The following is a 13,677-nucleotide window of genomic DNA, read 5'->3' as shown; positions in this document are numbered from 1 at the left end:
CCTGCCACACTCCCCTACCTTCAGTGCCCTGAGCAGGCCCTACGCACCTCACTGCCCTGCGTTTGCTCTTCCTGTTTCCTCTACCTGGATTGCTCCTCCACCCAAGACTGCCTGGGAGTCCCTGCTCATCTGTCAGGCCCTGATCAGGGTCATCCTGGTGAAACCATCTCTGTCCTCCACAGCGTAAGCTATGTACTGTGGGCTTGGGTGTCTAGGCTTGTCTCCTTTAATGATCTGTGAGCTCTGTAAGGAGCTCATCTCAGTTATTTCTCTGTACCTCATTCACAATTATCTCATTAATTTCTCTGTACCTCAGTGCCTGGTATACAAGGGGGACCCCAAAAAACGAATTATTTTTTGGAGGGCGGGCCCCTTGTAGTAATGGCTTCCCTTGCTAGGTGAGCATTCTAGGAATCCATCAGCATCAGTGTACCAGCTAGTGTTGTGAGAGGCTGTGCTTGGCTCCACTGAAATTTTTTTTTTGGAGATTCTTTCAAAGTGTTTTCCCATTTCATGGTGGGTGGTTTACACGAACAACCTGCCCACACCATGCTGAGTGTTCAGCCGTTTTTGACCAAAAGTGGCATGACCCTTGTGCCCCTTCCTCCCTATTCACCCAATTTTGCCTCAAGCGACTTTTTTTTTGTTTCCCCGGATGAAAAAAGTCCTCAAAGGGAGACATTTTGCTGATGTGGAAGAGGTGAAACAAAAAACACTAAAAGGAATCAAAATGGACAAATTCAAAAACTGTTTTAAGCAGTGGAAAAAGCATCTCAGTAGGTCTCTTGCATCACATGGAGAGTCCTTTGAAGGTGACTGAAGTTTAAACATGGAAGAATAAATACACAGTTTTTAATAAATAAATTCCGGGTTTTTCTGGGTTCCCTCTTGTGGAGTCGGTGACAATAAATAAATGTTGAATGAATGAATGAGTAAGTGAATGGATGAGGGTGGTGGGTTGAGACCAATAACCTCCTCTTCCTCGAACTGAATTGGTGACACAGGTGTCACCATCTGCCAACCCCCTGAACTTCCCGCACACCCAATTTACCAAGCCCTGGAGGAATGGGTGTTCTCCTCTCTGCTCACAGCACTAAGGTGCCATGCCAAGATTTTTGCCCACATGCAGCCCCCGCCAGGGAAGCCCCTGCTGCCTCGGCCTCAGCCCATCACTGCCTTCTCTGGCTGGCTTTGCCCTTTCTGCCTCTTTGCTCACGTCACGTTATGCTATCCTATTCTTCAATTGTCTGGCCCAATTCAGCCCTTTATTCTCTCAGTTCATCCTTCTGTCTGGCGCATTCATTGTTTTAAGCGTGCAGGTTGTTGTCCTGGCTGAGTCCTCATTGTAGACAGGGTTTCTGTACTTCAGTGGTTCTTAGACATTCCATAAATGCTACTCCACAGATATTTATTCATAACTGACCCCAGAGTTCTTGTCACTTTCCCCCCTGGCTCCCTTTCTCCCAGCTGCCATCCTCTGTGGAAAGGCAGAATGTCCTAGGAGTTAAGAGTCAGCCGATTTGGGTTCCAATTTTGGCTCCACCATGCGGGCCAAACTGCTAAACTCAGAGCCAACAGCTTAACCTCCTTGAGCTTCTATTTCCTTCTCTATAAAATGGAGGTAAATGTCACCCCTGCAGGGCTATTGTGAGGATTAAATGAAACAATCAATGTAAAGCACTTAGCACGGTACCTTCGCATGGAGTAAATACTCAGATGCTGATTGCTGTGATTGATGTTGCTTTCAATAATATTATTTTATCAATACATCTTCTCTTTAAGGATCTATCATAGACTAGCCCTGTGGCACCTTACATGTAGAAAAAGCATTTGTAGAAATGTAAAACTGTGTGCAAGTGTTTTCCCAGGACTGTCTGAAGTGCTACCCCTTAGTTGTTAGTTAGAATGAGAGACTAATTTTCTCCAGGGTAGGGGGCAGGGATGATACTGCCAGTCATCTCCAATGAGAGCTTCCCTCCTCTCCATGGACATTACCCATGTTCTGAGCCTTATCTTGGTATAAGGGCAGTTGTGCTGGCTTTTCCCACTTACGTGCAAGTGCCCAGGACAGCCAGGCAGAGGAGTTCCCCTTTTTGGAGATGAGACAGGCCCTTCCCATCTATTCACATCAGGGTTTGGGGTTTGCCTTTTCTGGTGTGAGTTGATCTTAGCATGGCTGTTGCTTGTCTTGAAGGGCTTTTCTGGGGAGGCAGCTTGAGGGCCCTAACTGCCCAAGGTCAGAAAAGGAAGCCAGGCCACAGCAGTTTAGCCCTTGGGGCACGGCCAAGGCACCATGACTGAGGGTCATCCATTTATCCGTCTGGCCTAAGCTCTTAGGAGTCCTGCCCTCTAGGTCAGGAAGGAGGCAGGAATTGAAACCTTACTGAAGACAACTCCTGGTCCAACTTTCTCAGGCATTCAGATTTTACCTATGGAGGATTCCTTCCTGGGCCTCAGCTTCATCAGAGAGGGGACAGTATCATAGTCCCATCTCTTCACAGAGAAGAAATTGAGCACATGATTCTCACCCCTGGGATTCCCCTTCCCATATCCCAGTTCATAACTGGGTGAATATATCAAATAATAGACTGTTTCTATGGGAAGGGACCTTTGGGAGAGTCTAGGACACTGCTCTGTTGAACAGCTGCATCAAAATTACCTGAAAAGCTTTGTTCCAAAACGCAGATTCCTGCAATGGATGCGTGTCCAGAATTTCCAATTTGGTCAGTCTGGCTGGAACCCAGAACTCTGTCCTATAAAAGCTCCTGAAGGATTCAGGTGCACGGTTGGGTATAGAACCACACAGCTGTCCCACTGCCTTATCTCACCAGCAAAGGGTTCTCTGGGGCTCCAGAGAGGCCTCATACCTTGACAGGTTCGTGGCAGAGGCTCAAAGTGCCAAATCCCTGCCTTCTTCTCACAGCAGCCAGGGCCAGAGCTGTCCCACCACGGGATGGGATCTGGGGCATCAGGGGAATACTGACTCGGAGGGCCCCAGCTGTCCATGCTCCCAGGGAAGCTGAGGGGCCAGGGCAGGGAAGAGGGCTCTTATAGCCACTTTTTTCAGAGGCCTGTGGTATGAATACATGGATGCCCTCTACCTCTGCCCACTACCGTCCCTGGCCACACATGGAAACATAGAGAGCACTCTACAAGCACTGCTAGGCAGTAGAGAGTGAAGTGTTTGGCTTGCACTGGGTCTTACTAAGAGTCTAAGTTGAAGTTGGCTAGATGGTGGATTTGACACAGAGGTAGAAGGTAGACTTGGGACAAGTTTACCAGTGCTGACAACCCCAAGTCCTGAATAGGTCAAATGGGATTTTTGTCTTCTCATCTGAGCATTGAGCCCTTCTCGAAAAATGAGACCCTCCCAAGATACCCAGCTCTGCCCCTAGCAGTTTATACTGTGAAACTTTTAGAACAGCAGGTGCAAATCCTGCAGAGATAGGCCATGCTTCTGGATCGAAAACAGCATTTAGACCAGGAAAAAAAATAAGTGTGAGCTCCAGGCAGCCCTGAGAGGGAAAACCTGTGCTGAAGCCAGGCTGCTGTGCAAGGTGCTGGAGGGAGCTGGCTGCCACCAGGAATTAGGGACCCGGAGCTGCAGTTCCTTTGGCCTGTGTGGTTGGGCTGTTGCTGGTAGTATTATGGAAAGGCAAGATCTTTCTTTTTTTTCTCTTGGTAAGTGAGAGGCAGTTTGATGGCACTATGAAAAAGCTTCCTCAGGCATGCGGACCTTAAGTAAATAAAAGCACAAAAATAGATTTTTCAAACCGTGTCCTTCCAGAGCATAGTAGGATTTACTGAGAAATTGGATTGAATTCTCCCAGACTCACCTGACTGCTGAGTGGAGGAATTCAAAGAAAAGGTCTGTGTTCCCCCAGCGGTATCTGCTGAAACAAGGCCGACTGCAGGGCTATGGCTCTTCATAGGTGACCTTTTAAAGGCAGCTGGAAGTGTCTGAACAGCAGGCTGGGGGATGGGGGCTGAAGTTTAGCCAGACCACCTTATCTCCAAACCCGGAGACGAGAGATTGAGTGTAGAACCTCTGTCCTGCCAGCATGTTATAGATTGGTGTCCTGAGGTATGAAGGCCAGTGGGCAGCCCTCAAGAGAACAGGGTTGCTTTTCTAGCAGTGATGAAGGGTTGACCCTGAGGCATCCACACCCTGACTCATTCCACTTGGATATCAAGATTGCCATTTGCCAGATGGCTGGCCCAGCGCTGGGGTTTAGGATATGACCACAGAGCACAAAGGAGGTTTTCTCTTGAGTGAAGTCATGAGGATTAAAATTCTAGGACATCGGCCGGGCGCAGTGGCTCAAGCCTGTAATCCAGCACTTTGAGAAGCTGAGGCGAGAGGATTGCCTGAGCCCAGGGGTTCACAACCAGCTTGGGCAACTTGGTGAGACCTCATCTCTACAGTATATCAAAAAATTAACCGGGCGTGTAGCCTATAGTTCTGGCTACTTGGAAGGCTGAGGCAAAAGGATCGCCTGAGCCCAGCGAGTCGACTCTGAGGTGGCTGTGAGTATGCCACTGCACTCCAGCCTGGGTGACAGAGTGAGACTCTGACTCAAGAAAAAAAAAAAATTCTAGAACATCATTGACATCATATTTTAGGTAGATTTTTAGATGCCAGGCTTTAAGTGGCCCCAGACCATCCAAGGACCTAAACAGAATGCCCTGGACCCCATTCCATAGAGTTTGAGTTTCTGCACAGAGCTCTATTATAGATGAGAAAGGGTGTTGTGCTTGTATACTGACTCTCTGAAAAAATTTAAAAGCCTGGATTTGTAATGTTTGCCAATTTTCAAGGTGCAAATTCTCCTACCGTGCCAATTTCAAACTACCTGTATGAAGTCTCTAAATGCAGACTTGGAAAGAGATGTGCACAATTGACTCTCGCGAGCAGAGTCGCAGCACCGAACTATCTGAGCTTTTAGCTTATGCATATATCCAAAAAGCTTACTAGTAAGGGTGCCTCAGTGGGCAGACTAAACTGTGTGCCAGGGTACCCTCCATGGTACCCTTCCATATACAGAGCACTCCTAACAGAGCTTTGAACCAGCAAGAATCTCTGGATCATCAGACTAAAACTAGGATGTACCGATGGAAAGAACCACAAGGCAACGGTTGGCCAATTTTAGAAATTATCAGATCCCTTGAGGAGCTCGTCAAAAATGCATCCTGCTAGTCTCCGTACCCCACAGAATCTGGCTCCATAGATCTGGGGTGGGGTCCCAGACAAGTAAATGCAGGCAAGTAGATCAGACAAGTAAATGCAGGTAGTATTCACACTTGGAGAAACTCTCATCCACTGTTGACTTACCCTGTGGCTTGGATGAATAGGCGTTCAAAGTCAGGTGGTTTTTAACATAGTGATTTCAGTCTCCACACTCACCACTTTGCTCCAGTGAAACAGGGCTTTTTTTTTTCCCTTCAAAGTTCCACCATGCAAAAGCTCTAAATACCAACCTCCCATATGACCCCGCAATCCCCCTACTGGGAATATATCCTGAAGAACACAAATCACTCTATAAAAAAGATACCTGCACACCTATGTTTATCGCAGCGTTGTTCACAATAGCAAGAACCTGGAAACAGCCATGCTGCCCGTCGAAAGAGGACTGGATTAAAAAAATGTGGTACATATACACGATGGAATACTACGCAACCATAAAAAAGAACAAAATCATGAATTTCACAGCAACCTGGATGGAACTAGACTTATAGACTTATAATACTGAGTGACCTCTCACAGAAACAAAGATCCGAGTATCACATGTTCTCACTCATATAATGGACCTTGAACATCCAATGCAATACTATACAAAAATGACTGACAGTACTGGGAAACTATGGTAGGGGGAGGGAGATGGGATTAACAATAGCAAATATCTGTCTGGGAACGGAGAAACACCCCATATCAACAGGGTGCCTGAATGAAACGCAATTGTATACCTAACGCTTAACTGTACCCCACAACTTCATAATAAAAAATAAATAAATAATTTTTTTTAAAAAATCTGATTCTAAATCATATTTGCTAAGGACATCCCAAGCACCACCCATCAGATACGTGTTCCCTCTATCTTATCCTAACAACCATCCTATGATGACCATCCCATTTGGCAGATGATGAAACTGAGGCTCAGAGAAATTTCCCAAGAAGATAGTGCCAGAATTCCAATCCAGGCCGTCTGACTCTAGAACCTACATTCTAAGCATGACACTGAGCTGCCTCTGGAAAATATTGTTCCTCTGAGGGTCTTTGGCTTTTTACTTAGCTAATTCAGACTAAAGTTCAGTTCAATTTCATGAGCATTTAATAGAGTGTGCCTATAAGATACCAGCACTTATAGGCATGCGTTATCTCATTTAATCCTTGCAGCTACCTTATGGGGAAGGTATGACTGCTGTTCTCTAGAAGAGGAACGCGAGATCCAGAGAGGTTCTGTGCTTGCGCCTGTTGCACAGCCAGATAGTGGCAGAGAAGGAGTTGTCGCTCATGTCTCTACCCCACAGCTGCCCAGCTAAGTGTTCTGAGCAGTTCCTTAGTCTAAAGTAAGACAGCTTTGATTATTTGCTGCTTTTCTTAAGCGTTTGAGTGTGTTTCTGGCAGTCTTCATTGTTGACTGATAAATGTCCACGTGTATATATAAAACATCCATGTACGAATGAGAAGGTGGACGTATCCACCACTATCTTTAAACACCAGATCAAGTGGGCCAAGTGTGCCAGTAGGATGCAAAGGAGTGTGCGAATACACAAAAAGCACTCATTGTCTCTGCGGGAATTGAAGGAGGCTCCCTGAAGGAGGTTCCACTAAAGCTGGACCTTAAAGGATGTGTAGGGTTTCTGCAAGTATGGAGGGAGAGGTCAGGGAGGATTTGGTGGGAACTGAGCCTGGGAACCCAGGAATTGGGGCCAGATCCCAAGACCTCGTGAACTTTGCAAAGAATCTCCTTTTTCTCTTCAGCCCATTAGTCTCATGCTTGAGAGACTGAAGACATTGTGATTTTTCCCTTCTAGCTGATTGATCTTTTTTTTCCATTACCTTAAAAGAGTTGTTTTGTTGGGGTTTTTTGGGGGGGGGCGTTGAGTCGAGGTCTCACTCTGTCACCCAGGCTGGAGTACAGTGGTACAATCACAGCTTATTGCAGTCTCTACATCCTGAGCTTAGATAATCCTTGCACCTCAACCTCCCAAGTAGCTGGGACTACAGGCATGCACCACCATGCTCAGCCAATTTTTTGGTTTTTTAAGAAATGAGTTCTTGCTATGTTCCTAGGCTGGTTTCAAACTCTTGGGTTCAAGCAATCCTCCCACCTCAGCCTCCCAAAGTACTAGGCTTGCAGGCATAAGCCACTGTGCCTGGCCCAAAACAGTTTTTTATAACTCTCTCTCAGTGCATTTTTAATTCCTGGGTCTTTGTGCTTTAAACCCTGGCACCATCAAAGTGGTCTGCCAGGCATGTGTGACTGATTTGAGGGCCCTGGGTGTGATGAGACACCCCAGTGCTTCTTCCTGTTCTCTTAGAGCAAAGGTGTATTTCTGTCACTCAACAGCATTGGTGTGGTCTGTGACCAGTCCAGCTGGAATGACTCCCCTGTGAACACGTCTTCCTGGGAGAATGCCTTGAGATATCTATCAACAGATAGTCTAGCTGTCCCCGTGGCTTGATTTCTTTGGACACTGATTCCTGGGAAATTAAGCAATTCCTTTCCATTGTTTTCTGGCTGTGCTAAGCGGACACTTCTCTTGATAGAGCCAGATGGCACATTTACCTCTGAACTCCGGCAGCATCCCTCAGGTTATTGTCGTAATCTTGAGGGGCACTTGTGGAACTCTGTAGCCTTGACGAATGGCCCTCTGGGAGAAAAAAGTCTCAGTCTCTTTACCAATTATGGATAAACTACAGCCAGAGCCAACTCCTGCTTTCCTCCCAGAAGCACCAAGTGCCACAGGATCAGGGGTCTTTTGCCCTGGACCCTCTGAATAGGAATCAGCTTATCACTGCCATGGTACTCATCAAGACCATTAGCTCTGGGACTGCCTGTCATATCTGGACACCAGTCTTACAGATTTGGGCAGTGTATCTCTTCTTCATCCTTGAATCTGCAAGCACAACACTGAGAAAACACTCTACCACTGAGCAGGAGTTGGTATGTCAGAAATGATGGAGGCGTTTTCTGGAGTGAGCATTTTTTTGTGGGTCAGTGGTCTCCATCACATGTTTTGTTTTGTTTTGTTTTTGAGTTGGAGTCTCACTCTGACGCCCAGACTGGAGTGCAGTGGCCGCTCCTGGCCACCGCAGCCTCGACCTGCTGGGCTCCGGGGATCCTTCTGCCTCAGCCTTCCGAGTAGCCAGAATGACAGGTGCGCGCTACCACGCTCGGCTGATTTTTTTGACTTATTGTAGAGATGAGGTCTCGCTGCCCAGGCGGGTCACGAACCCGCGGGCTCAGGCAATCCACTCACCTCAGCCTCCCAAAAACGCGGGATGACTGGCTGAGCCACCGAGCCCGGGTCATCACATGTTTTAGATAGCATTCGTAGCAATAGCTTGGTAGTTAAGGTCTGCCATGATACAGTCTTGCTGACAAAATCCTCTTCTTATACCTTAACAAATGTCACATTTTCTGCGTTCGTAAGGAAACATAGGAGGGCTTCTTTATGGACTCTGCCTTCAGTGTGGTCCTGCAATGTATCATCCAAGAAATCTCACAAACTGCTGTGTTAAGACAGGTGGCGCCTCTATTTCTCTGATAGAGGGTTACTGCCTGATTCCTCCTGAGGCCATTCAGTCCATTTCTAAATTAAAATTCTGGCCAGGAGTGGTGGCTCATGCCTGTAATCCTAGCATTTTGGGAGGCCTAGGCAAGAGAATTGTTTGAGCCCAGGAGTTTGAGACCAGCCTAGGCAATATAGTCAGCCCTTATCTCTACAAAAATAAAAATAAATCAATAAATAATAATTTCTAAACAACGATGGAAGGCCTAGTGTAAATGACTTCTCTTATAGTTGTCCTAGTCTTAGCAGGGCTATGAAATCTCTACATATAGCATAGGTTTGACTCCCACAGACAACTGGCCACCCATTCCATTCCTTTGTCCTGGAATTCCTCTCTTGCTTCCAAATTCCTATCTTTCCATCCAAATAGAAGGAAAGCCTTTCAGCACATGAATCTCAGGCAGCAAGATGGTGAACAACAAGTTCGTCGGTATATCTCGAGCAGCCATTTGTTAGATCCAAAGTCTACTCAAGAGAGAAGGCTGAATTCAGTTACCTACAAGGGGAACTGCAAGTTAGACTTCTGCTTAGCTCCTACTCCTACTCTCTGTGATGAGGGGGGAAGGTGAAGATATGCCCAAGGCCTAGTCTAGGCTCTCATGCAGTTTATAATGCAGCTCTTGAAAACCAATGGATAGTTCTTGTTGTTGGCTAAGTTTCTTTCTTTTTTTAAAAATTGTATTTATTTATTTTTGTAAAGCCATATCTCACCCTTGTCACCCCAAAATGTGGCATTTGGTGTAGCAATAAAACAGGAGGAGACCAAGCTGAATCCACCTCAGAACTACAGTACCTAAACAATATAATGCTTCCTATGACAGAGAAATGATAGATTAGATAGATGGATAGATAGATAGATTATAGATAGATGAATAGACAGATAGATAGATGGATGGATAGATGGATGGATGGATAGAGATAGATAGATAGATAGATAGATAGATATGAGGTGGAGGATAGATAGGTCTCACTAACTCCTCTTAAGAGTAAACCACATAGATTTGTTTGTTTACCTTTTCCAGAGAGTTCCTTTATAGCATGAATGTGACATTCTCCCTTTCTTCTCTTCTTTCTCCCCTCTCTTCTCCTGACACACTCGCTGTTGGACCAGTCATCATAACTAAAGAGCTGGAAAGGAACTTAAACAACCAGTTAGTGTAGGCTGCAGTCTCAGTCAGGGTGGCATAGTGAGAGGATGGACTGACCTGTATGAAAGGAGATGTTCTCATTGATTTCCCCTTTTCCAGTAGCACTTTCATGTAAAGCCTGATAATTCTCTTTTGCCACAGCCTGTTGTGTAAGGAAAAAACATCATGTGGGGGACATTACTTCCTCACCCCCAAACCCACTGTCCTCTTTGCTGAAATATGCTGCCTACCTCTACCTCACAGATCTCTTCAAAAGGTAGAGGAGGGCGGCATCACAGACTATGCCAGGAGACTCAACCTGGACCCAAGAGATGCCCCAGGATAGAGATAGGAGGAGTCACCCCAGAAAATCATCTAGAAATTGGGGCTCATACCGACAAGCTCTTAAATTTTTCTGACCAAGGGAGCATAGGGTGGGAAAAGCCTGTTAAAAAAAAAAAAAAAAAAAAAAGGCCTACTGCAGGAAGAGTTGAGAAAAAATGCCCAGGGAGGCCTAGTGATTTTATGGGAACACCTATTATCTCAACTGTAATTTGAGATAGGGGCATAAAGATTGAAATGCACATTTAATTTTTTTTTTTTGAGTCGGAGTCTCACTCTGTCACCCAGGCTAGCGTGCAATGGCACGCCCATAGCTATGGCAGCCTCAGCCTGCTGGACTCAGGTGGTCCTTCCACCTCAGCCTTCCAAGTAGCTGGAACCACAGGCATGCATCACCTTGCCCAGCTAATTTTTTGATTTATTGTAGAGATGAGGTCCTGCTGTGTTGCCCAGGCTGGTCTTGAACCCCTGAGCCCAGGCAATCCTCTCGCCTCTGCCTCCCAAAGTGCTGGGATTACAGGTGTGAGCCACTGCACCCAGCACATTTAAATATTTTAATGAACCAGATAAGGAGAACCTGGGAGGGAAGGGAGTCTGGTGATGATTCCTTACAAAGCCTGCGCAGGCCTCGCTACTGACCTACTCTTTCATACCACTCAGCATGAAAGCCAGAAGGAAAGGACTCGAATGTCCCCCCAGAAGGTTGATGCTTCTCTTCTCTCTCTAACTGAGCCATAGTAAACTACAGTTTTTGTTGCCAGGCCATGGTTAAACATGCTGTACCCATCCTTATCTGCTACACAGAACTTGGGCACTGGGACTGACATGGGGAGGGGGACATGGGGCTGTCCTGTCCATGCACCTGATCTCTAAGCCCAAGAAACCCTTGCTGTAAGAACAGCTTTGGCCAGGATACCTTACCAGGACACAGTAGCCTTAAAAATGGTATTTCCATGAGCTTCCTCTGTCCTGAGGGCCAGAGCTTGGGGTGTCGGGCCAGAAACTACCAACCAACCTGGCCCAACTAATGAGCGAGTGGAGGTAGAACGGGACAGGAAGAAGTCTGACTGTCCCTGCAGCCAAGAGAGAGAAAGAGAGAGAGAGAGAGAGAGAAAGAGAAAGTGAGAGAAAGTGTGTCAGGGCTTATCTTACATCATTCATGGGAACATTTTTAGGGACAAATTGTTGGCATCGTTGCCTAAGGCAGCCATAGGCAAAGGTAAGCCCTTTGCACAATTATTCTCTTTGCCACCAAGGTCATTACTACCCCACCAATGAGTCAGATCTTCTGCCAGGCTGACTCAAATGGACACAGTGTGCCCTTGGGTGAGCACATCGCATGCTGGCCCAGTGTCAGGCAAGGCAGAGCTGAGACAGAAAGGGGTGGGAGAAGTCTAAGATAGATAGATAGATCGCACATGGGCAGCCCCAGAGTCAGGAAATAGAAAATGGGATCAGAGGAAGCATCTAGAAAACACCCAAGTCCGCCCCAAACACTGGCTCTGAGGGAGATCTTGCAGGGACTTGGGAGTAGAGAGTAGCTATGTTTGCTGGAGGAGGAAGGAGCAGCCTTTGTGCCCTCGGCATAATGGGGGACAAGAATAAACCACTTCACTAACACAGCTCACCTGCAGCATACCTCCTCCTCAGCTTCACATAGACTTGTCTTCCAAGGAGCTCAAAGAGTAAATAAACAGAGACAGTTATTGACCTCGTAATCTTAGATAGCAGCATGGCTATTAGGGCAATTTATTATCATTTACTACCTCTCCCTTTGAGAGAAAATGAAGGAGTATGGAAAATAAGTCAACATCTTGGAAATTCAGCCTAGTTAAGGTGCTACTGTTGATGAAGCAGCTACCACTTGCTAGACTATTTGGCTATAGAGATAGGTAGGGTGATAAGTCACAGTTCCTGCCTTCCAAAAGATCCCAGTCTGGTGAGAGTCAGAGGCGTAAACCAGTTACTCTGTGAGAGCCTTAGGAAAAGCTGCAGTCACGTAGCTGAGTGAGGAGGAGGGAGGCTTCTCAGGGGAACGACCGGGTAAGTTGGAGGGAAAAGAAGGCCATAGATCATAATATGTTCTATTTTTTATGTCCTTACTGTGGGCCAGCCTCTTCACAAATATGTCATTTAATTCCAAATGAGGAAACAAACTTAGAGATTATCATGCCAAGTGGCAAAGCCAGGATTTGAACTTGAGGCTAGCTGACTCCAGGACCCAGCAAGCAGACCCTGCACTTTTAAGGCTCATCTCTCACAGTTTTTGTTCTAAACTCTGGACTACAGCTGGTCTGAGGCCTGAGGAATCATCCTGGAGACCCAGCACAGACCCCTGGCCCCAATATACCTTGACTGCATGTCCTTAAAGGTCCCTCTTCTGAGGAAGAGGGGATTGGACTGTGTCATGTCGCCGAGTTTATTGACTGGTTGGGGTTGAGGTCCAGAGAGATGTATTGTTCATACAGCATAACAGGGGGCTTCCATCTGCCCCCATGTTTCCCAATGCCTACCTGCCACCAGGCCTGGCTTCTGGCTCCAGTCATGCAAGGGGGGTGCCTTCCAGCCTCACCACAGCAAGAAGAGGCCGGGGGCCATTTTAGGCCTTGTTTTGCAAGAGAAGAAAGCTTCACTCCACCGCCTGCGCACGCCCGCCAGCTCGCTGCTCTCCTTGACGCTGGAGAGCTCACCGCTGCTGCTGGCTTTTCTAGTCCCCTTGTTTCAGTTTCCCTTTGCAGATTTCACTGATTTTGAAGCTCTTGTCGTAGAGCTCTTGGTCTTCAGAGATCTGAAAAGCAGAAAGCAATCGCATTTTCCTAAAAGGGAATTCAACATTCTGCTGAGGAAGTGGGAGGTGTCAGGTCTGAGGTGATTTTCAGACCCCAACTTGTTTTGTCTTATGAATTTAAGGAAATTTTGGAGTTGGGGAACAAATAAAATCACTCTGTCAGAGCAAAGGGGAAACATTTTTGTGTATCCCCTCAAGCTTTCTATGTGATGTAAGTTATTAAAATGCAACTGAAAACTCCACTGGCAAAAAAGAAAAATTAATAAAAACTGTATAATGAGCGCATGAAGATTAACAGGGGAAAGGAAGGCTCTTAGGACCTTCCATGGCCTGATTTGAATCTGTTTGGAGTCAATCATGTGTCCTTGAACCGCAGTGGTTGTCCTTCCCAATAACTTGGCCTGTCTGAGTTCATGTAGGTGGAAGCCTACACATCAAAACCACTGTCAGCCAGCAGCACGTCTTTCTGATAATTTTCCAAGGAAGTTCAGTGGCACCTGGTCCTCTGGCCATTGTCACAGGGTTGTCACATCCTTAGGTCCTATCAAGATCTATGAGTCCAGTTACTTCCTGTTGGGCAGATACTGACTTTTTAGGCAGAGTTCATGTCTGCCTTCCTGGCAA

The 13,677-nt window shown here is 46.5% G+C and overlaps 1 protein-coding gene across 4 annotated transcripts in view; it reads left to right on the top strand.

Annotated features, from left to right (window-relative positions):
• Positions 1 to 13,677, top strand: part of ATXN7L1 (ataxin 7 like 1) — a 270,235-nt gene that overhangs the window by 65,854 nt on the left and 190,704 nt on the right. The gene's annotated exons all lie outside the window — the stretch shown is intronic.

The sequence above is a fragment of the Carlito syrichta genome, unplaced genomic scaffold, assembly GCF_000164805.1.
Source record: "Carlito syrichta isolate Samal-C Ts95f unplaced genomic scaffold, Tarsius_syrichta-2.0.1 Scaffold314713, whole genome shotgun sequence".
Classification (NCBI taxonomy): Eukaryota; Metazoa; Chordata; class Mammalia; order Primates; family Tarsiidae; genus Carlito; species Carlito syrichta.
Note: the sequence above shows the minus strand (reverse complement) of the source record. Positions and strands in the feature narration are given on the sequence as shown.